This window comes from Schistocerca piceifrons, chromosome 5, assembly GCF_021461385.2.
Source record: "Schistocerca piceifrons isolate TAMUIC-IGC-003096 chromosome 5, iqSchPice1.1, whole genome shotgun sequence".
Classification (NCBI taxonomy): domain Eukaryota; kingdom Metazoa; phylum Arthropoda; class Insecta; order Orthoptera; family Acrididae; genus Schistocerca; species Schistocerca piceifrons.
This window is the reverse complement of record NC_060142.1, coordinates 609748732-609772076: the sequence shown is the minus strand read 5'-3', so window position 1 is coordinate 609772076 and position 23345 is coordinate 609748732.

Below are 23345 nucleotides of genomic sequence, written 5' to 3'. Positions count from 1 at the left end.
AAATTTCTATCACCAACTTGTTCCTCAGTGTGAAAATATTTTTCTGGCTCTCATCTACAGAGGGAGAAATGATCATCGTAATAAAATGAGAGAAATCAGAACGCACACACAAAGATTTAAGAGTTCGTTTGCCCAATGCGCTTTTCGAGAGCGGAATGATAGAAAGGTGGTTCCATGGGCCCCCTACCAGCCACTTAACTGTGAATTTCAGAGAAGCCACATAGAAGTAGATGTGGACAAAACCACAAGCTATGTTTCGGGATGCTCTTGAAATCGGCCATGGCTGAAAATGGCTGAGCTGAATAAATTATTTTAAAATACAGCTCGAAGGAATGACGTGTTTCCTAAAAATCTATCGAGCCTGTGGTGCCTACTGGAAAAAGAAATGAAGATTAGACTGATTTAAGTTTGCACTTAAGGGTTTAAGCGATCATTTCTCCTGCGCTCCACACCTGACTGGAACGGGAAGAAGTAGTAATAACTGGTACGGTGGGACGTACTCTCTGCCATGCACTTCACAGTGATTTATAGAGTATAGACGTAGATGTAACAACAATTTCTAATAGCAATAGCTACTTTTACTAACATACATTCCTTTCACGTTACAAAAGAAGCAACTACATAGTAGAAATTAAAGCATTCTTCAACCACAGATTAGGTGGTATTTCACAGAGACTTACACTACTGGCCATTAAAATTGCTACGCCAAGAACAAATGCAGATGATAAACGGGTATTCATTGGACAAATATGTTATACTAGAATTGATATGTGATTACATTTTCACGCTATTTGGGTTCATAGATCCTGAGAAATCAGTGTCCAGAACAACCACGTCTGCCTGTAATAACAGCCTTGATACGCCTGGGCATTGAGTCAAACAGAGATTGGATGGCGTGTACAGGAAAAGCTGCCCATGCGGCTTCAACACGATACCACAGTTCATCAAGAGTAGTGAGTTGCGTATTGTGACGAGCCAGTTGCTCGGCCACCATTGACCAGACGCTTTCAATTGGTGAGAGATCTGGAGAATTAGCTGGCCAGGGCAGCAATCGAACATTTTCTGTACCCAGAAAGGCTCGTACATGACCTGCAACATGGCAACATGCGGTCGTGCATTATCCTCCTGAAATGTAGGATTTCGCGAGAATCGAATCAAGGGAAGAGCCACGGGTCGTAACACATCTGAAATGTAACGTCCACTGTTCAGAGTGCCCTCAATGCGAACAAGAGGTGACCGAGATGTGTAACCAATGGCACCCCATACCATCACGCCGGGTGATACGCCAGTATGGCGATGACGAATACACGCTTCCAATGTGCGTTCACCGCGATGTCGCCAAACACGGATGTGTAAACAAAACTTGGATTCATCCGAGAAAATGACGTTTTGCCATTCGTGCACCCAGGTTCGTCGTTCAGTACACCATCGCAGGCGCTCCCGTCTGTGATGCAGCGTCAAGGATAACCGCAGCCATGGTCAGCGAGCTGATAATCCATGCTGCTACGTCGTCGAACTGTTCGCGCATATGTTGTTGTCTTGCAAATGTCCCCATCTGTTGACTCAGGGATGGAGACATGGATGTACGATCCGTTACAGCCATGCGGATAAGATGCCTGTCATCTCGACTGCTAGTGATACGAGGCCGTTGGGATCCAGCACGGCGTTCCGTATTACCCTCCTGAACCCACCGATTCCATTTTCTGCTAACTTTTCACCAGGCAACGCCGGTCAACTGCTGTTTGTGTATGAGAAATCGGTTGGAAACTTTCCTCATGTCAGCACGTAGTAGGTGTCGCCACCGGCGCCAACCTTGTGTGAATGCTCTGGAAAACTAATCATTTGCATATCACAGCATCTTCTTCCTGTCGGTTAAATTTCGCGTCTGTAGATGTCATCTTCGTGGTGCAACAATTTTAATGGCCAGTAGTGTAGAAATGCTTCAGCTAGTATCCAGAGACTACGATGCGGTGACTGGAGGCATTTGGTCCCCGGCAGTGGACGCGGTACGGTGAGACTGCGTTGAGGGACGCCTCCCTCCCCTATTAGGTTGGCCCGACGTCTAATGGACTTCCTAACCAAGGAGCCGCGACTCTTGTAACGCAGTTATTGCTCTTGCAGGGCAGAGCGGCGTCGTGGCGGCCAGTGGAAACTTGCCACGGGCAACTTGGCGGCCTCAGCATGCGCAGCCCCCAATAACAGCGGGGCCGCCGCTCCCCCCCCCCCCCCCCCCCAGGCAACAGGGCTCCCCTCTTACAAGACGGAGCGCGCCGCGACCGCGTCCCTAAACGCCTTAATCAAATATCGGCACCTGTTATCTCCAAGTTTTACCCATGACTCAGGCTCATCAAAATGGAAATTTGTACTCTAGCTAAAATAACGCGGTCTGCGGCCAGAAGTTTAATATCTTGACGCTATCAAGGTGAACGGAGAGTAAGTTACAGCGAAAGTTTGTTTGAAGGAACGTACGCAGGACTGGAATACTCTCTTTGAAATTTTGAAGGTAACAACGATAAGAAGCAGGAAGCAGAAGTTTATGGGCAACTTCTGCAGAAAGCAGCCTGCAGTTAAGAAATGCGAAGGGCGTGAAAGGGAAGCAGTACTTAAGATGGGAGCAGTACAGGTTTTTGGCCCATATGCTGTGTTTGACTGTAAATTTCGTTATATCAGTCGCTCATTTTCTTGGTACCTTGAAGCCGGAGCACATATTTAACCTTGTCATCCTCTGACGCTGCCATTGGCCAGTAAACATTAAGATATACTGATAATAACATAAAAGTAGTAACAGGTGTAACCAATAAACAAAAATTACATGAGCATTGATTGGTATAATCTTTACAGTAAAATTGAGTGAGCTCAGTGACGCTTTCCGCCAACAAAATGCCAACTAAGAACATATCCCTGATGTTACTCATACTGTAAAACCACCATGCTGCGAAAGAGAGCAAGGACAAATTTGTGAAGGGAACTGAACAAATGGCAATAGAATTTAAAACTTGAAGTTCGCAGATAACGGAAAACAGTGACGGAAAAGGAGTGGAAGGAGTATATGAACGGAATGGATAGAGGTTAGAAAAGAAATTAAAAGATGAAGAACAACAAAAGCAGGCAATGGCCTTGCTGCAGTGGATACACCGGTTCCCGTCAGATCACCGTAGATAATAGCTGTCGGGCGTTGTCGGCACTTGGATGGGTGACCATCCGGGACGCCATGCACTGTTGCCATTTTCGGGGTAAAAAAAAAATAAAACATCATAACGACCGGGAGAGCGGTGTGCTGACCACATGCCCCTCCTATCCGCATCCTCAGCTGAGGATGCCACGCCGTCGTATGGTCCCGATGGGCCACTTGTGACCTGAAGACGGAGTGCTGTGCAACAAAATTTAATTAATGTTAAAGGACTCTAATCGATGCTGACGAAAACAGATTAGTAAATCACAGTCAAAAGGCATTAGAAATATTGTGTTTTATGGACAGCAAATTAACTAGCGATGGCCGAAGTAGCGAATGTAAGTGCAGACTGGCCGTAATAGCAAATGCATTTCTGTTAAAGAGAAATTGGTTAACATTAAATATAAAACTTAAATGTAAGAAAGAATTTGTCCAGTGTGTAGCTTTGAACACAAGTGAAAAGTGGATGGTATGTCACACAACAAGTGATCAGAAACTTCTGAAATATGGTGTACTATAGGATTTTAGTGGAGTCGGATTTGGGTAGGGACTGTACAGGCGTCGGATCAATTTAACAACTAATGCATCAAAAACAAAATATTCTTCAGAACAAAAGAATATAAATTAAATGGAAGTTAATTTTCAGACCGATATATTCCTTAAAAGCAGGGATCAAGCAAGAGTATAATGTTTAAAATATTGGGCGACAACAGTAATAATTAAAATATATTGCCCTTGACCACAGAAAGAAAACTACAATAAATATCGCTTCTGCAATCAACCATAGACATTAAGACATCTCTGACACGTAAGACACGTAATTAAGATCACCCACATGACAAAGAGCTAAACATGAATCTGCGAATACTCCCACCACAAACCACTCCTATGAGAAGTTACTATTAACCATCTGGAAGACTACCTACTCATACATCTCAACATAGTCTTCTGTACAACAGAACACAAAAATGAAACACTGTCACAGAGCAAAATAACAAGGTAAATTTCTTTCTACAAGTGGTATATATCAGATCACTCGTATTCACAGTGTAATAAGTAATACAACCTTATTTGCAGCAGAAGTCCGGCCCCGGTAGCTGAGTGGTCAGCGTGACGGAATGTCAATCCTAAGGTCCCGGGTTTGATTCCCGGCTGGGTCGGAGATTTTCTCCACTCACGTGCTGGGTGTTGTGTTGTCGTAATCATCATCATTTCATCCCAATCGACTCGCAGGTCGCCTACGTGGCGTCAACTCGAAAGACCTGCACCAGGCGAACGGTCTACCCGACGGGAGGCCCTAGCCACACGACGTTTCATTTGCAGCAGAACATAAAAATCAATCAGATTGTTGACGTGTGATTGACAAATAATCAAAATGGCTCTCACCTTTGGAGAACTCATTCTCGTGGCCAGTTTTCCATCAGGCAAGAAACATAATACATCACACTCTAACTATGGGCTTTCTGTGCATATTGTTACACGTTAACAAATACACTCAATGCTCCACTTTAACTATACACTGTGCACTATACTGGATCACTGGACCACCACGATGCCCCTTTCTCCATTTTCACTGGAATCGACGTTCTGTGTTCTGGGAAAAGACAATAACCGCTCCACTGGGATTTTTTGTGCCCACACAGCCGTTGGGGATATCCCTTGGTGCTCCAGCTTGCGGAACGTTTCCGGTTCTTAGCCGTGCACCAGCTGACTTACACTGGTCCGTCGCTACTCGACCTCGCCCGCAGCGGTGTCTGCAACCCTCTCGCAGTGCCATTGAAACAGACCGCCGAGTACGACACTATAGCCGTCGCCAAAACTAATGTGCCATTCCACAGGGCACAGTGGTATTACAAGAGAATGATAAGATAAGTTAGGGAGGGTGAACTAATAACGAGGTACTAAATCGAAATAGGAGGGAAAGAATGTTTTGGCACAATTTGACTAAAAGAAGGGGTGGCTGATGGGACGTATCCTGAGGCATCAACCTATTATCAATTTGGCTATAGACGGAGCCCCAACCCTGACTGCAGTAAGCAGGTTCTAACGGTTATAATGTGTAAAAGTTATACAGTAGTGAAGACATTTATAAATTATACAGTAACATGGAGATCTGCTTCAAGTCAGTATTCCAGCTGAACACCATTAGAACAGCAACATGGAAGACACACAGAAAAAAATGTTTCTTATTTTTCGCATCGTAAGTAAGGTGACACCACACAGCTATTAAAATATTGATATATGACTAATTTAAAATTTTTTGTAAATCCGTTAACAAAATACCTGCAAGAGACATTGCTCAACTGTCCAAATAGAGGATATGAACCATCCATATTCTGGGGAGGCAGGTGGAAAAATTTATTTCTGTTGTAGGCGTTCTCAACACAGGCTCTCTAACTACAATTTGGCAACCAGAAAGTGATCAGCAAAAACGTGATTCCTGTAATTAAAGTTAACTGTGCCCACTATGATGGAGAAATGAAGTTATTGCTCACTGAAGTTCATTACGCTGAGGATATAGGATGATGTCTGGGATTCATAGAAATTGCAGTTTAACAATTTTCACTATATTCTGAAAACGACAAAGCGTAAAGTTCCAGACGAATGTTTACCCAAGCAATGCTACTACCAGCTATTCTACTATCAGAGCAGCTCAGAGTCTATTGTGTGGATCCTATTATCCCTAGATAACGAAACTGTTCAATAATCTTTATTGACGTAAATGTTCAACGTGAATGCTCGCCAAAATTTGATGTTAATACTCATCAAACGCCACGCTAGTAATGATAGAAGGTCTGTCCTGCGGCGACTCGTGAAAATACGACATACGCAAACTGAGAATAAATCACTGGAGTCGCTCCACAATTAACCCTTTACCCTAATGCAAACTCATTGTTACGTGCATACCGAGTTGGTAATATGGCATCCAAGGCTGTTCCTTGCAACTGCACAGATGCGACACGTCGTCCGATATGGAGTGCGTGCTCACACGAATCTAGAAGACAACTGGGGCCTGACTCAAGCTCGCAGCCCTATAAAGCAGCGGTGCGGACCGCCGAAGGCACAGCCGCCAAAATTTTCCTACCTAATTAGCTGCTCGGCTAGTAAAGCACCACTTCAAGTTATTAAATATTTAATTGCTTCATTCGCTGAAGGCCAATGAAGCTCTCGATGCAATTGTGCAGTCAGCACACAGGTAAGTATCTGTAAAAAAATTCTGATGTGGCTGGGCTAAATACTTTTGACGAGAGAATTATTTTAGTTGCATTGCACGCAATAGATGAGTACTGAACTTACCCTTTGGCGAGACACAACAGCTATAGTTTTATAGCTACCTTTTGAAAATTTTTCACATCTTTGTTGTTATAGCTTATCTCCATTCTACCTAAATCTAAACACCCTAGCTTTATCTAATCACTTAATTAACCTATCTTGCTTCCATACTCTTAGGACAAAAACAGAAAATCACGAATTTCAACCAAAATATTACTTTGTGAGATCCAGCATGCTGTTTCCATTAAATTACAATGTAAAAGGAACCCGAATATAAATTTTGAAGTTTATAGCTCCTTCCTGTTGTGCAGATGATTTTTGTGCAAAACATCCAAATTTCGAAAAATGTTAAAGTTACTAAACTGAAACTTAATACATTATTATTTTAGCATCACTCCTGACATGCTATTAACTTTTCAGATTATTTACTTTATTTTTAAGGTATTGCACAACATTCGTGACGTTATAACTAGTTACAGCGGACTAGGCTGACACACAATGGAAAGCATATGAATTCTATATGGCGTGAGTAGGCTGCTTCCCTACAATATGGCAGTCCATGTTAACGTCAGAATGATCGAAGAAGATGTAAAAAAGGTACGTTATACCATATTTTATCTGTACATTTCCCTGCTGTATGACAGTATATTGTGATACATATTGCTGTTTTACGTTAAAAGACACACTGCACACTAGTTGCATACATTTATATATTTTATATCTGAAGATGGTCATTGCAGACTGAAACCGGTCATCGTCTAAGGAATTCATTTGTCATCAGAGACTGAAATAATAAAGCATTTTACAGTATTAGATCACTGTTTGTACACGCGATTATGTCGCAGTTGGTAAAGTTGTTTTTCTATTTGCGGAGCAAAATAACTGATGATGATCGAAGTAGAGAGGACATAAAATATAGACTGGCAATGGCAAGGAAAGCGTTTTTGAAATAGAGAAATTTGTTAGCATCGAGTATAGATTTAAGTGTCAGGAAGTCGTTTCTGAAAGTATTTGTATGGAGTGTAGCAATGTATGGAAGTGAAACATGGACGATAAATAGTTTGGACAAGAAGAGAATAGAAGCTTTCGAAATGTGGTGCTACAGAAGAATGCTGAAGATTAGATTGGTAGATCACATAAGTAATGAGGAGGTATTGAATAGAATTGGAGGAAAGAGACGTTTGTGGCACAACTTGACTCGAAAAAGGGATCGGTTGGTAGGACATGTTCTGAGGCGTCAAGGGATCACCAATTTAGTATTGCAGGGCAGCGTGGAAGGGTAAAAATCGTAGAGGGAGACCAAGAGATGAATACACTAAGCACGTTCAGAAGGATGTAGGGTCAGTAGGTACTGGGAGATGAAGAAGCTTGCACAGGATAGAGTAGCATGGAGAGCTGCATCAAACCAGTCTCAGGACTGAAGACCACAACAACAACAACAACAACAACAATAACTAATGTGTTTCAACGCAACAATAGCTTCAGACGTTTTGTCTGTAATGTCGTCACAAGAAACGCTGAGAAGAAGTTCCAAGTTCCAATTCATATTGATTAATATCCTACAAAAGCTTTTGTGGTAAGTTTACTAGCTGTTGAAATGTTAAAAGGATAACTGCATTGGTAGTCCGTTTTATGATTCAAAGGTCTGAATAATTAATTGAACAAGAATACTGCTGCATAATGAATAAATATTTGGAACTAAATGAAACTACCTGACGTATTTAGCAACATTTAGAAAAGTAAATGGTGAAGATTTCATGCCAGGAATCACTGCTGAATCACGTCTACTTTTAGAAGCTATCACGTTCGAATTAACTAATATGGTCTTCTACAAATTGTCGGAACAAAACTGAGAATGAATGTCTTTGAAAGTCACTTCCGTCCGTTAGGTGCGTGAATATCTAGACATTACTATACCTGACAAATTGAAAGGCCGGAGATAGCCTCATGTGTAGTCTAAACATCTTTTTGTTGGGTATAATCTTTTAGCAACAGAGTCATAAGCTCGAAAAGAATGTAGTCAATGACTACTCTACTCTTATGATCTGATACTGGGAATGTCTGAAACTCAGTACAGTCCGAGGCCATCGCAGATCCCTTTCATCTCGTAATGCTGTCAAAAACCCCGTGCTGGAGGACAGTAGTCATCTACTGACGACTCGTAATGGAGTGGACTTGTAATGTCTCTTGCAGCAGTCTCTCAGCGATATTTTCAGAAATTTTATAAATTATATAACTCAGTACATATCTCGAAATATCTCTTCTTATCTTACCGATGCCTAAACTTTAATATACAATGTTTATCAATGCAAAGTAGATTCAAGCCCTATTATTCCTTGGAGCGTCCTCTACTCCATGAAATAGCTTCTCTGCTATCTATGTTTTCTCTTATGAAAAGGATGATTGGGATCTTGCCGATTAGCCGTGAAAGAAGGAGGATGTATATGTATGTATTGTTGAGCTAGTCGCCATCTTGATGAGATTCTGTATGAGAAGGAATTTAATACATGAACTAAACTAAAAAAAAAAAAATAAAACCTGGATTAGAACCTTTTGGCTTACTCAAGAAGATGGATGAAGTTATTCCTGTTTTAAAAATTGTTTTCGGATCTGGAGTTGTGATATTGTGCAACTACAGTATCGATTAAGACACGTAGGTGTGGAAAGTATAAGAAGAATGGATTTTCCCATTCCTCAGATGGAAGACTGGATGAACCAGGTCCATATTTGAGTTCAAAATGAATCTGGAGAAATTCGACTAACCCTTCTCTTACAGGAATCTTTAATAGCTGACCATTCCTTAGACGAATTTCGATTGTTTCATGCCACAATCCTGAGTACCTGTTCCTGAGGTTCCTTCTGGTCTCCCAAATCCGTTACGTCTCCTGTCCGGTACGCCAATGCGACGCCTCTCCTCCGTGCCGTGTCCCATACTCCTGTTCGATCAGTTTCACCGCAGTTCAGCAAGACATCGATGAAGAAAATTTTTCAGAAGATTGTAAAAATTTGCATGTGTAAAGATTTGTTATTTGGCTATGAGGCAGATTTTATCTTTCCTACCTAATTCTAGAATATCTCTCAAATTTCTAAATTATTCTGTCTTTCCTATCATCTATGATACCTAGTTGGGGGTCTAAGCCTCCAGGTTTTCCAGGGTTTCCCTGTGAAGGCCAGTTCCTGAATAGGTAGATCTGATTAACAACTATATAACTCCATCTTCCCTGGTTGTGTACGTGGGATCCGGATACGCCCCAGTACACGTGAAAGCAACATCAAGGTATCTAGGTAACGAAGATCGGTGTTACCTATACCAAATCTCTTTCAGTTCTTGTAATCAAAAAATCTTACTAACTTCTTAAAATTTATAGGAACGTATGTTCCACAAAATCTAACGAGTTAGCTAAGCCAATAGTTAACTCGCAAAGTGGATACATATCAACTTTGCTCACTGTGAGGGGCGATGTAATGTCTCTTGCAGCGGTCTCTCCGCGATATTTTCAGAAATTTTATAAATTATATAACTCAGTACGTATCTCGAAATATCTCTTCTTATCTTATCTATTCCTAAACTTTAATATACGATGATTATCAATGCAAAGTAATTTCAAGCCCTATTATTCCATGGAGCGTCCATTTACTCCATGGAATAGCTTCTCTGCTATCTATGTTAACTCTTATGAAAAAGAAAGAGGGAGATCTTACCGATTAGCCGTGAAAGAAGGTGGATATATATGTATGTACTGTTGAGCTAGTCGCCATCTTGATGAGATTCTGTATGAAAAGCAATTTAATACATGAACTAAACTAAAGTAAGTGTGGTCGCGTATTATGTAACTGATTATTATTGATAGTTTCTGCTTACTACGCTGTGTTGTACGGGATCAGTGGGGAACGTCTGATTTACACTGGACGAACCTGCCGTTTTGTATGCTCAAGATATACAGTTACTTCAAATAAATAGGCTAACACGGTCTTACCAGCAGATCTCCGAACTTCCCCATGTGATCACCGAAAGTTAATAATTATTAAAAATGTTTTCATGAGATCGACTGACAATTTTCGTCGCACCGAGACTTCGAAATTGCTTCACTGCCTTATGGAATTTAAGTTAAGCTCAATTTAATCAGGATAGAACAGTATTGAACTGTATGAATGTGATAAGCCCGTTTTGTGAATGAAAATTCCCTTAACATACGCATGTTTTTACTATCATGATCAGTGAAGCTAAATCATGCTTGCGTGAGAGAGGTTTTTTAAATTTTAGATCCCACCAAAAATATTAAAGACTGATAGGCTTATAGACCCGTTAACAGTGTAACAAGAGATTAAACTCAGTAAGGTAGCAACTACATTTAAATGAGGCTTGATAAGGAGAAAGACATTTTTGGAGTATTGCCTGTTGGTTTCTGTCTCCAGCTATTCGATCGTCGTTTGTTTAGTGTTTTCTCTGACTTTTCGCCTGTACTTGTGGCTGGCATAGTCAAAAGTTCGTCCTACTTTGATGGAATTGACATCGAGACTGGAGATTATAAATGTTACATCATCGGAGTGCCTTTCCCTGGTTAGTACGGTTGCGGTCCCCCGTTGTTAAGATCAAGAATCGTTCACTGCAGCACAAAAGTCGATAAAATGTTAAAAGTTTTAACAATCATTGGGGAAATACTTATAAGGAAAAATATGTACGCACTATCTGATCAAAAGTATCCAGACAGTTACCAGCGGCCAATAAAATGCTTGTCCACACTTCACTTGCTTGGTGCACTGGTTTACTGATGTATCTGAATGTCTTTGGAGGAGTAGCAGCCCATTATTCCCAAGAGCCGAAAATTTACTTGTATAATAATCTTTGCTTCTCTGGGTGTTCTGGAAAACTACTGCAGATACACGTCTGGAACATGTTTTATTAGATTCACCAAATCAATAACAACAAAATACGTGGAAATCGTGCTTTACTTTAACCTCGTACACCTTTGCGATGACTTCATATTAGCGAAGTGGCTAAACTTCAGGCAAAATATTTTACTAGCCGTACCTCCGTAACTAAATAATTGCGGACCTATGTTTATATGAACTATTTTCTTTAATTTTAGCTGTAGAGCAACATATTAAAATATTTGCATAGCTGCGTGAATCACCTATATCGGGTGAACATTAAGGAAACTGACAAACTGCAAGGATGGGTTCCTCCATTTACAGTCAGGAATCCGTCCCTGCAGGTTGTCGATTTTTCGTGTTTTCGTGGATTATGTGCAGTCCGATAATTTTTGTTACATTTGTTGCACAAATTTCCACGTTGACTGTATTACATCCACAGGTATTCCTTTTCTACAATGGGCTTCTGTCAGCGATTTGGTATTTTTTGTGTTTAAGCGCAGTTTTACACGTCTGTCTCTTACGTACATAAGTTAGGGCAATCCATTCGAATGAAAATAACGTTCCATTCTCGTCAAACGGTTTCAATAACGTTGCTACTGTAGTGGAACATATGATTAAAAAACTCATATACTCGACAGAATACTGCTCTCCACATGTTACTTCGCATTGTCCATTCCATGCTCTGTACTCATTAGACTATTCCTTCCATTCATTACATACTGCTGTACTTATTCACTTTGCTAACAGCGACTGGAAATGGAGGAGGATGTAGATGAAAATGAAATGGGAGATATGATACTGCGTGAAGAGTTTGACAGAGCACTGAAAGGCCTGAGTCGAAACAAGGCCCCAGGAGTAGACAACATTCCATTAGAACTGCTGACAGCCTTGGTAGAGCCAGTCCTGACAAAACTCTACCATCTGGTGAGCAAGATGTATGAGACAGGCGAAATACCCTCAGACTTCAAGAAGAATATAATAATTCCAATCCCAAAGAAAGCAGGTGTTGACAGATGTGAAAATTACCGAACTATCAGTTTAATAAGTCACGGCTGCAAAATACTAACGCGAATTCTTTACAGACGAATGGAAAAACTAGTAAAAGCCGGCCCTGGGGAAGATCAGTTTGGATTCCGTACAGATATTGGAACACGTGAGGCAATACTGTCCCTCCGACTTATCTTAGAAAATAGATTAAGGAAAGGCAAACCTACGTTTCTAGCATTTGTAGACTTAGAGAAAGCTTTTGACAACGTTAACTGGAATACTCTCTTTCAAATTCTGAAGATGGCAGGAGTAAAATACAGGGAGCGAAAAGCTATTTACAATTTGTACAGAAACCAGATGGCAGTAATAAGAGTCGAGGGACACGAAAGGGAAGCAGTGGTTGGGAAGGGAGTGAGATAGGGTTGTGGCCTCTCCCCGATGTTATTCAATCTATATATTGAGCAAGCAGTGAAGGAAACAAAAGAAAAATTCGGAGTAAGTATTAAACTCCATGGAGAAGAAATAAAAACTTTAAGGTTCGCCAACGACATTGTATTTCTGTCAGAGATAGCAAAGGACGTGGAAGAGCAGTTGAACGGAATGGATAGTGTCTTGAAAGGAGGATATAAGATGAACATCAACAAAAGCAAAACGAGGATCATGGAATGTAGTCGAATTAAGTCGGGTGATGCTGAGGGAATTAGATTAGGAAATGAGACACTTAAAGTAGTAAAAGAGTTTTGCTATTTGGGGAGCTAAATAACTCATGATGGCCGAAGTAGAGAGGATATAAAATGTATTTGTATGGAGTGCAGCCACGTATGGAAGTGAAACATGGACGATAAATGGTTTGGACAATAAGAGAATAGAAGCTTTCGAAATGTGGTGCTACAGAAGAATGCTGAAGATTAGATGGGTAGACCACATAACTAATGAGGAGGTATTGAATAGGATTGGGGAGAAGAGAAAATTGTGGCACAACTTGACTAGAAGAAGGGATCGGTTGGTAGGACATGTTTTGAGACATCAAGGGATTACCAATTTAGTGTTGGAGGGCCGCGTGGAGTGTAAAAATCGTAGAGGGAGACCAAGAGATGAATACACTAAGCAGATTGAGAAGGATGTAGGTTGCAGTAGTTACTGGGAGATGAAGAAGCTTGCACAGGATAGAGTAGCATGGAGAGCTGCATCAAACCAGTCTCACGACTGAAGACCACAACAACAACAACAACAACAGCGAATAATATCACTGAAATTTTTTAATCGTGAGTTTTAATCCAAATGTAAAAAATTTCTGATATATTCATCACAGCTTCTACGGAGTATGGAGTAAGGAATAAATTTTAAAGACGGCAATCCCGTCTTAGACCATTTTTAGTCCGAGCACTTCGTTCTAGGTCTTTTATTCTTACTGGTTCCTCTTCTTTCTTCCACATATTGTATATTATCCGTCTTTCCCAATAGCTTATTCCTATTTTGCTCTGGATTTCAAACATCATACACCATTTTGCGCTGTAGAACGCTCTTTCCAAGTGGACGTATCCTACCAGCGTTCAGAGTTTCGCTAACAGTGAGTCGGAATACTATTATCTTTGGCCACAGTGAGATTAAACGATGTCCTATGGCGTTACAGGCACGTGACGTAGGAGCGAAAATATGTAAGTGGATCAGAGGCGGATGCGTAATCATTTTAACATCGATATAGGCCTCAGCTGGAGAAATTCACTGATTGAGCAACTTGGGCAAAGGACAGTGAGGCGTCTCAGGAATCGACTTAACGCTCCGGGCTTTCGTACGCGCTCACGGGTGGCTTCTACGAATTCTCTGGCGAGCTCGCTGTCTGTAAGAGAGTTCGCCGAGGAAGCAGGTGGTTCTTAGCCGTAACGGTCGTGGACCATGCGGAGCACCTGGCGCTCCGGGATTGCCGGCTGTGCTTTCGACGTCGGGCACGTGAGCTGCGTTCCGCGTAACCTAAGGACATCACACGCATCCATGCCCGAGGCCGGATTCGAACCTGCGACCGTAGCAGTCGCGCGGTTCCGGACTGAGCGCCTAGAACCGCTAGACCACCGCGACCGGCACGGGACAGCAAGCTGCATGTCTACGTCTGTCCTTTAATACCCTGTGAGGAGAGTGAATGTGTTTTTTACCTTTAGGAGTGCAGCAGCGCTGTCGTAACTCTAGTTGCGACACGTACCACCCGAGTGTCTTGCAGGGTGCGCCGACTTGGATAATGCTCTTTAACTGGGAGGGCATCAAAGAAAAACCCATACCTGCTAATTACCATCTTGCTCTTTAAAACATTTGGTTTGTTTGACAAGGTTCAGCCTCATATTCTGAAACTTCCTACTAATAACAGGCTTGCTGTTTATTGCTCTGGTTCTTTGGTGAGACAAGTGAATAGGGGCATGCAATCTGGCATTCAGTAAATTATTCGGCTGTGAACAATCTTAAGTTTGGTGTGATTTTTAACGCTTCATCTGTGTTGTTGTGGCCAGCCTTGTAGAGATGGTGCAGCCTGGGATCTGTAAGTATTGATGGAACTGTCTACTTAAGACCGTTAGTGTGGGTCTTGCAACCAGAATAATTTCGGCTTCTTGAAATGAAGAAAAATTTTATTGACTTATTGTAGCTGCGTATTATATCATCTTCTACCATGAATTTTTTTTTTACTTCTCCTTTATTACACTGTAAAACCGAGTAGTACTGAAAGAAAAGATGCAGCTTGTCCCTAAATCTAATCCTCAGAGTGTGAGAATCACCTTATTTGGTGCCACGCTATATTGCACGTGTTAATTTTACTGTCTTTGTAATAATAATCGTGTTTACGTTTCAGAACCAATTAATTTGGGCTGCTGGGCCGCCTTCTTCTGGAGAGTCACGTTTTCTACCACCATGTGCGAACCGCTTGCAATACGAAAATTTTGCTTCGAATTTTTTGTAAAAATTTCAGCTGCAAATTTCTTATTACCGTTGTTGTACACGCAGAAGATTCACCTACAAATTTCTTATTATATTTGTTGTATACGTAAAAATTTCTCCTTGAAATATCTTATTGCAGTTGCTGTATACGACTGTTCTTAAAACATTTCTTAAATTGATTTATATGTGTCCCCATGTGCCCAGTTAAGTTTCAGTTTGGTGTTACTGCGAGTTTGTGTGCATATTTCACGCACTGCTAAAACCTTAGAGTGGTTATTTGGTTTTATTTAAAGCCTGTGCCGTTAATATTAAGTAATTTACATTCAGATGCCCATTGATGTAAAGAGTAATGGTAAATTTCGTCATACCCCTAATTTTTGCTCTGTAGTGCACTTACTTTTGAAATTTGTAACCACACTGATCAGTCAGAACATTATGACCACATTTGGCAAGAATAATAGCAGCGACGCGTCCTGGCATGGAAGCAATTAATCCTTGGTAGGTTGCTGGAGTGAGTTGGCACGACATTTCACACACAAGTCATCTAGTTCCCATAAATTCCGGGAAGTTCTGACACCAAGGTAAATCTCATCCCAGGCATGTTCGATCGGGTCCAGATCTGGCGTGTTGGGGACCAGTCTATCAACTGGAACTTGCCACTGAGTTCCTCGAACCACACCATCACGCTCCTGGTCTTGTGTCATGGCGCACTGATCAGTGAGAAATGTAACTGCAGTCGGGAAACTCGATAGTCGTGAAGGGGTACACCGGGTCTGCAATGAGGATGTCCACATGAATTTTCCCCAAATCGTAATGGAGCCGCCACCAGCCTGTCTCCGATTGACAGTAAAGGTGTCAAGCAGCTGTTTCCCTAGAAGACGGTGAATTCGCGCCCTCTCATCGGCACGATGAAGGAGGCATCGGCATTCAGCAGACCGTGCAAAGCTCTGCCACGTCCAACGGCGATGCTCACGTGCATATTTCAGATGTGGTATTAACATTGGCACACAGCTGCGGAGGCCAGTCGTTAGGAATGTTCGGTGCACTGTGTCCAGACACTCTTCTACTCTCACCGGCATTCAAGTCTGGTGTTAGTTCCGCTATAGTTCGCCGCCTGTCCTGATTTGCAAGTCTGCCCAGCCTGCGGCGTCCGACATCCGTAACGAGAGATGGCCACCAAACCCCGTGACGTCTGACCTTGCTTTCAGCTTGGTTCCGCCACGTGTCCAAGACACTGAGCACAGCACTCCTCGAACACCAGACAAGGTGGGCAGTTTCCGATATGCTCGTGCCGAGCCTCTGGGCTATCACAATCCGCTCTCGAGCGAACTCCGACAGATCGCACGCCTTCCCCATCCTACACCAGGACAGCACGCCCACTAATACTACATACACCTTGCGTGTTCTGATTCGCAGTAATTCCTCGCCAGAGTACGCTGCCATCGCATGGACTGGTTCTTACCGAAAGTAGGTTGGAGGTCATAATGTTCTAGCTTTAGTTTCGCGGGGCATCCTTTAAAGGTTGCCGATTTTTGTGAAATGTTTTTAATAAATTGTAATAAAAATGTGGCTAAACGAATGATGTTGAACCCCCTTTTATCCAGGCCTTCCTCGTCCTTCCTTGTAGAGGCGCATTGAGGCCTCAGGCAAACTGTTATGACGCACCGTCTGGGAACGAGCGTATCGGCTCTTCCTGTGCTATTGTCTGTTGTTTATGGAAAGAGACTAGAGGACTGTGAAGTCGCGAATTGGCGACAAGGTTCTGGAAGCCCACGCGTCACCACATAGCGCCGGCTCTGTAGAGCAGGACTGGTGGCCATCTGTGCGTGATCTGATGTCAGGGACACACGCAAGTGTAGGCGTAAGTATTTCGAGGGCACTGATCAGTTAAAGATTTTGAACTCTGTGGTCCTACGCAGCAGACGATCCTTAAATGTTCCACTGTTGACCTACCATCACCGTCTTTTACTATTACACCTAGCACAGGATCGTCGAGGCTGGATCCTAGGTCAATCGAAACGTGTCTCCTGGTAGGATGAATCACGCTTGCTGTTACGTCACATTTAGTTGTCGCGTGCCGATATACCGTTATTCACGCGAACAACTAACAAGTTTATTTCAATTATTATTCAAAACAAACAGGGAAGTATCTGAACCACAGATGAAAATACACTCCTGGAAATGGAAAAAAGAACACATTGACACCGGTGTGCCAGACCCACCATACTTGCTCCGGACACTGCGAGAGGGCTGTACAAGCAATGATCACACGCACGGCACAGCGGACACACCAGGAACCGCGGTGTTGGCCGTCGAATGGCGCTAGCTGCGCAGCATTTGTGCACCGCCGCCGTCAGTGTCAGCCAGTTTGCCGTGGCATACGGAGCTCCATCGCAGTCTTTAACACTGGTAGCATGCCGCGACAGCGTGGACGTGAACCGTATGTGCAGTTGACGGACTTTGAGCGAGGGCGTATAGTGGGCATGCGGGAGGCCGGGTGGACGTACCGCCGAATTGCTCAACACGTGGGGCGTGAGGCCTCCACAGTACATCGATGTTGTCGCCAGTGGTCGGCGGAAGGTGCACGTGCCCGTCGACCTGGGACCGGACCGCAGCGACGCACGGATGCACGCCAAGACCGTAGGATCCTACGCAGTGCCGTAGGGGACCGCACCGCCACTTCCCAGCAAATTAGGGACACTGTTGCTCCTGGGGTATCGGCGAGGACCATTCGCAACCGTCTCCATGAAGCTGGGCTACGGTCCCGCACACCGTTAGGCCGTCTTCCGCTCACGCCCCAACATCGTGCAGCCCGCCTCCAGTGGTGTCGCGACAGGCGTGAATGGAGGGACGAATGGCGACGTGTCGTCTTCAGCGATGAGAGTCGCGTTTGCTTTGGTGCCAATGATGGTCGTATGCGTGTTTGGCGCCGTGCAGGTGAGCGCCACAATCAGGACTGCATACGACCGAGGCACACAGGGCCAACACCCGGCATCATGGTGTGGGGAGTGATCTCCTACACTGGCCGTACACCACTGGTGATCGTCGAGGGGACACTGAATAGTGCACGGTACATCCAAACCGTCATCGAACCCATCGTTCTACCATTCCTAGACCGGCAAGGGAACTTGCTGTTCCAACAGGACAATGCACGTCCGCATGTATCCCGTGCCACCCAACGTGCTCTAGAAGGTGTAAGTCAACTACCCTGGCCAGCAAGATCTCCGGATCTGTCCCCCATTGAGCATGTTTGGGACTGGATGAAGCGTCGTCTCACGCGGTCTGTACGTCCAGCACGAACGCTGGTCCAACTGAGGCGCCAGGTGGAAATGGCATGGCATGCCGTTCCACAGGACTACATCCAGCATCTCTACGATCGTCTCCATGGGAGAATAGCAGCCTGCATTGCTGCGAAAGGTGGATATTCACTGTACTAGTGCCGACATTGTGCATGCTCTGTTGCCTGTGTCTATGTGCCTGTGGTTCTGTCAGTGTGATCATGTGATGTATCTGACCCCAGGAATGTGTCAATAAAGTTTCCCCTTCCTGGGACAATGAATTCACGGTGTTCTTATTTCAATTTCCAGGAGTGTATGTTCAGTCGGATACAGGGTCGTACAAATACCACAAATTTAGCAAAGCAGAAGAGATCCTCGTCTTTTCTTTTTAGTCATCAGTCTTGTGCTTAGTTTGATGCAGCCTGCCAAGAAGTCGTCTCCTGCGCCAAACTCATTGTCTTGGAATAGCAGTTGCATCCAATGTCCTCAGTTATTTGTTGCATGTGTTACAACTCTCTCAGGTACCACGGAGCTTCATCATTAAAACATTCACACATTATTTATAATCCTGAGCCTTCCCTTGTTAATGTTTTCCAAGTCGTTTGTGCCGAGAACCTGCTCACCGTTATCAGTACATTTCAGTTTCCTTGTATTGCATCACATCCCCAAACGCTTTGATTCTCTTATATGCAAAATTGTGCTGCAAACATACATTATCAGAAACATCATCCTCGAATTAAGATCCTTGTTTGTTACCTGCCATGTTCTCCCTGCCAAAAATGTTATCTCTGCCGGTGAAAATATGCTCTTCATGTCCTTGTTTCGTACGTCATGATTTTTTTTCCGTCCAAGATAGCAGAATTTCTTCACTTTGTTTATTTTGGTGTCCACAATTCGTTTGGCAAATTCAGTGGTGTTTCTGCTCCTCCTCCATTCACTTTTCTTTGCTTTACTCAGTCCACATCCATGTTGAAATACTTTCAGGGACCGTCTTCCCAAAAGACGACTTTCAGTCCCTTGCCACTGTTAATGGCTACCATTTTGGAAGGCAAGTAACTGTTGGAATCAAGCGATCGAAGGGTAGGGGCTTGTAACGGCAGAGAGAAAAAAGTGCCAAGGCAAGCGCCAAGGGGAGAAAAAACCTCTGTGACAGTATGTAACGGAACTAATATGATGGTGGGCTGACAGTAATTTGGAGCCCGCGCGTCGGAAACGGGCGCGCTGGTGTGAGACTGCCAGGGAGTGCACCCTGATGTCATCTATTGGCGAAACTGGGAATTAGCGCTACCTGTCAGACAATGCACTAAGCTCTCGGAGTCAAATGTATTCTTTTTCTTGGTAATTATAAGTTATTACTGTATAATTTAATGTTGTAAAGCGCTAGTAGTAAATCATTATGACTGGTATGAACTCCAGGGTAATAAATATAAATATTCTTAAATACTAAATGGTTTTGGTAAAAAGGTGGTAGGGGAACGCCCCCACTCTTGGTGATACGAGGGTAGCTAGGGGTAGCTGGAGACGCAGGGACTGAACAATGGAATGGCCTGGGGAATGTTGACGTGATCGGACGTGCGTAACTGTGCTCACGCAAAAGTGATTGTGCAACAGCGAAGAGGCGAATATCGTCGCCGTTTGTGGAGTAGAACGCGACGAATAATTGTCGAAACCGTCTCTATGCCACTGGGGCTGATTGTAAGAGTTCCTGCGCCCAGATTTTATGGCGGACGTGCAGTGGCTTATACGAGTGCTACAGCTCGTAGTTCCAGCCCCCATTAAGGGCATGAGGCGTGAAGAGCTGCGTTAGCCACATGCATCTCACCACCAGCACCGACACGTCTACCCAAGGCAAGACTGCTTGCAATTGTTAAGTCGAACTGTGTATACATGTAAAAGAAAAATACCAGTTTTATTTTATGCAAGTGCAGAGGACAGAATATAGTAAAGAGTAAAATTACGACGCATGTTGTTCATTGTAAAGTGTAGTAACCTCAAACATAGTATAGTGAAATCAGACTGAGGCCACCATCGCCTCTTTCATTTACAATTATTTTGGTTGTAGAATACTTTAGCGTATAAGAATGTTGAAAAGAGCAATGGTCACACCAGAATGAGTCGCCTATTTATAGTTACTTAAATTTTTCTGAGTAACGTTTCAAGTAAAGTCACTTAACTAATTCTATTTCAATTGTCCAAAGAGTAATATCCAAAATCATTAAATAAGTTGAAGGATAGAATTTTGTTAACCTAAGTTGCATAAATTGTCTTGGTAGAAATTACCAAGCCACCTCACAGAAATTGAGAGAGTATTTGCTTTGTAGAATCACCTAGAATGATCAGATATAGTAATATTCAGAATTAAGTTTAAATTCAACTCAAGCCGTTTCACTTTGAAACGAGACAAAAAATTGATTTGTTCTTTTGCTCCTTCAGAGCTGGCGACCGTAGTTATAAGTATTTTCAGGAGGATTCGACGGCAAGTCTGCTGGTCTCGTCGTGCTGATAGGATTATCCACTGCTGGTAGCAGTGGTGATTGGATGCATAAGCTCACTACCAAGTTAAGTGGGTCAGGTAGGCAGTGTTACCGTGTGAACTGTAGGGCACTGTAGGCCGTGGATCGAACCCGTTCAATCATCACAGCTCTTTGGGATATAGTCCGGTTAGGAGTGTACTAATCATTAGGTAAATACTGGCGAGTAACGGTCAAAAATGTATACGCAAGTGAATTTAGCAAGGTCCATGTAGCACCTAGTTAATGTGGTGCAATGGCGAGGGTAGGAGTGGAGTAAAAGTGAGCTGAGCTTGTGGCAGCTGTGCTGTATTCAAAGATTAACAACGTGTTAATTCACTACTACCTCTTACCATTAGGACTGAGCTATTTACGGTTAAAATACGTAGCAGTATGCGCAAAGGCGTGACAGCTACAAGTCCGTATTGGCTTTATACATACGGAATTAGGAAACGGGTCATTCCGTCAGTGGAGGGGGTTAAAACAACCGATTCAGTTGAGAACATACCCCATTTACTGATGGAAAGATTCGGCGGTTCGGTCGCATGTGGCGACAGTGACAGGACTTACCAAGTTTGTAGAATAATGGGTGCAATAAAAGTGTTTTATATAAACTTGTAGTTTCAAGAAAATTTTAAATTTAAAATTCTGTTGTAGACAAATATACCACAATTGGTAAGTTCAAGACGACAACCTGCAAAGCAGCAAAAGAAAGTGCAATAGTAGGAGTTAAACAAGTAATACTTGATTTAATAAACATTTCTATTAGGCACGAAATACAGCAGCATAAGATGGAGTCGAATAGTAACAAGCAAGACGAAAATATTACAAGGTCAGACCCAGAATTAGGGACCATAGATACTGTTGTAGTGTTGGAAAATCTTATAGATGAATCCACACTCATAAGACAGGAGGAATGAGAAGTGAAACCAAAGGTAGTGAAAAGTGAACCCAAAGTATCTGTGGATGCAAGTCACAAGGGAGAGGATATGGAATTAACAAGTTTGTTAAATAGGATGATGGCGCAAATTCGAGAAGGGAATGCTAGTTTGAAAGCAGAAATGGCTAGTCATATATCCCAATTGGATGAAAACCTATCTGGTAAAATAGAAGCCAATTTAGATATTTTGAATACGCAAAGCCAACGTATCACAGAGGTAAACAAATCAGTAAATAACATTAGGGCTGAAATAACAAATGTTCAGAGAAAAGTCACAGAAATAGTGAAAAGATTTGATACCGAAATTCAGAGAATAGAGGAATCAGTGGAACCTTTGGTTAGTGAAAAATTAGAACCGATAATTGAAAGTAAATTACAGGTGATAGTACCAGTTGTAAAGAAAGAGATTGTTAAAGAAACGGCAGCTGATATTCAAACACTGCGCAATACCATGTTGAGTTTTGATGCATGTGTGCAGGAGCAGGAAAATACACTGCGTAATGAGATAAAATTGTTAAGTCAGCCAGTTCAGAATCAGATGTTTCTTAACTGTAGTGGTATCCCACTGGTAATGCAAAAATCGGAAGTACTGAGTAGGGAGGAAAAATACGATCCTCAAAAGAAACAAGGTGGATGGCATCCAATGGATTTTATAAAAAATTGTGAACGTGTCTTACCAACAGACATGTCGGATAAAGAAAATATTAATTTAGTAATAGACGCTTTAGCAGGTCATGCTAAACGTTGGGGATTGAATTTGGATATCGACAATTTGAAGTTTACAGACTTCAAAGAAAAGTTCCTTGAGGAATTCTGGAGTACACAACAGAGAGATAGGTTGTGGAGAGAATTCGTTGTCGCCAGAATGCCAGAACATGGGCGTGGGCTCATGAAAGAATACTGTGAAGGATGGTTCAAGCGTTTGGAGTATCTTAAAGATCGTAGATCAGAATCGGAGATAGTGTGGGAGTTGTGGAAAAAGCTACCTGACGATTCAAAGCGTTATGTAGGAGGCACTCATCGAACATTCGATGAATTTTTAGAAAAAATCGAGAATGAAGATAGGTGGCGTGAAACTAGAGAGTTTCGAGGTTTCAGAAATCAGAATGGAATTGTAAAAGGTGGTAGGAATGAACAGCAAATTAACATGATGAGAGGAAGAGGTCGAGGAGGTAACTCTCAGCGAGGGAGAGGACTATCAGGGAAACGGGATGCATTATCAAATTAAGGGAAACTAAATACCGCGCAGGTCAAGGGCCTAACGCGCGCGGAAAGAAAGAAATGGCCCAAATATAGGGAAGATCGGAGTAGTCAGTACTATAGTAGGATAGTGCGTCGTTCGCCTGAAGAGCAGTTACATAAACGAAACTTTGCGAAGTATAATGCAG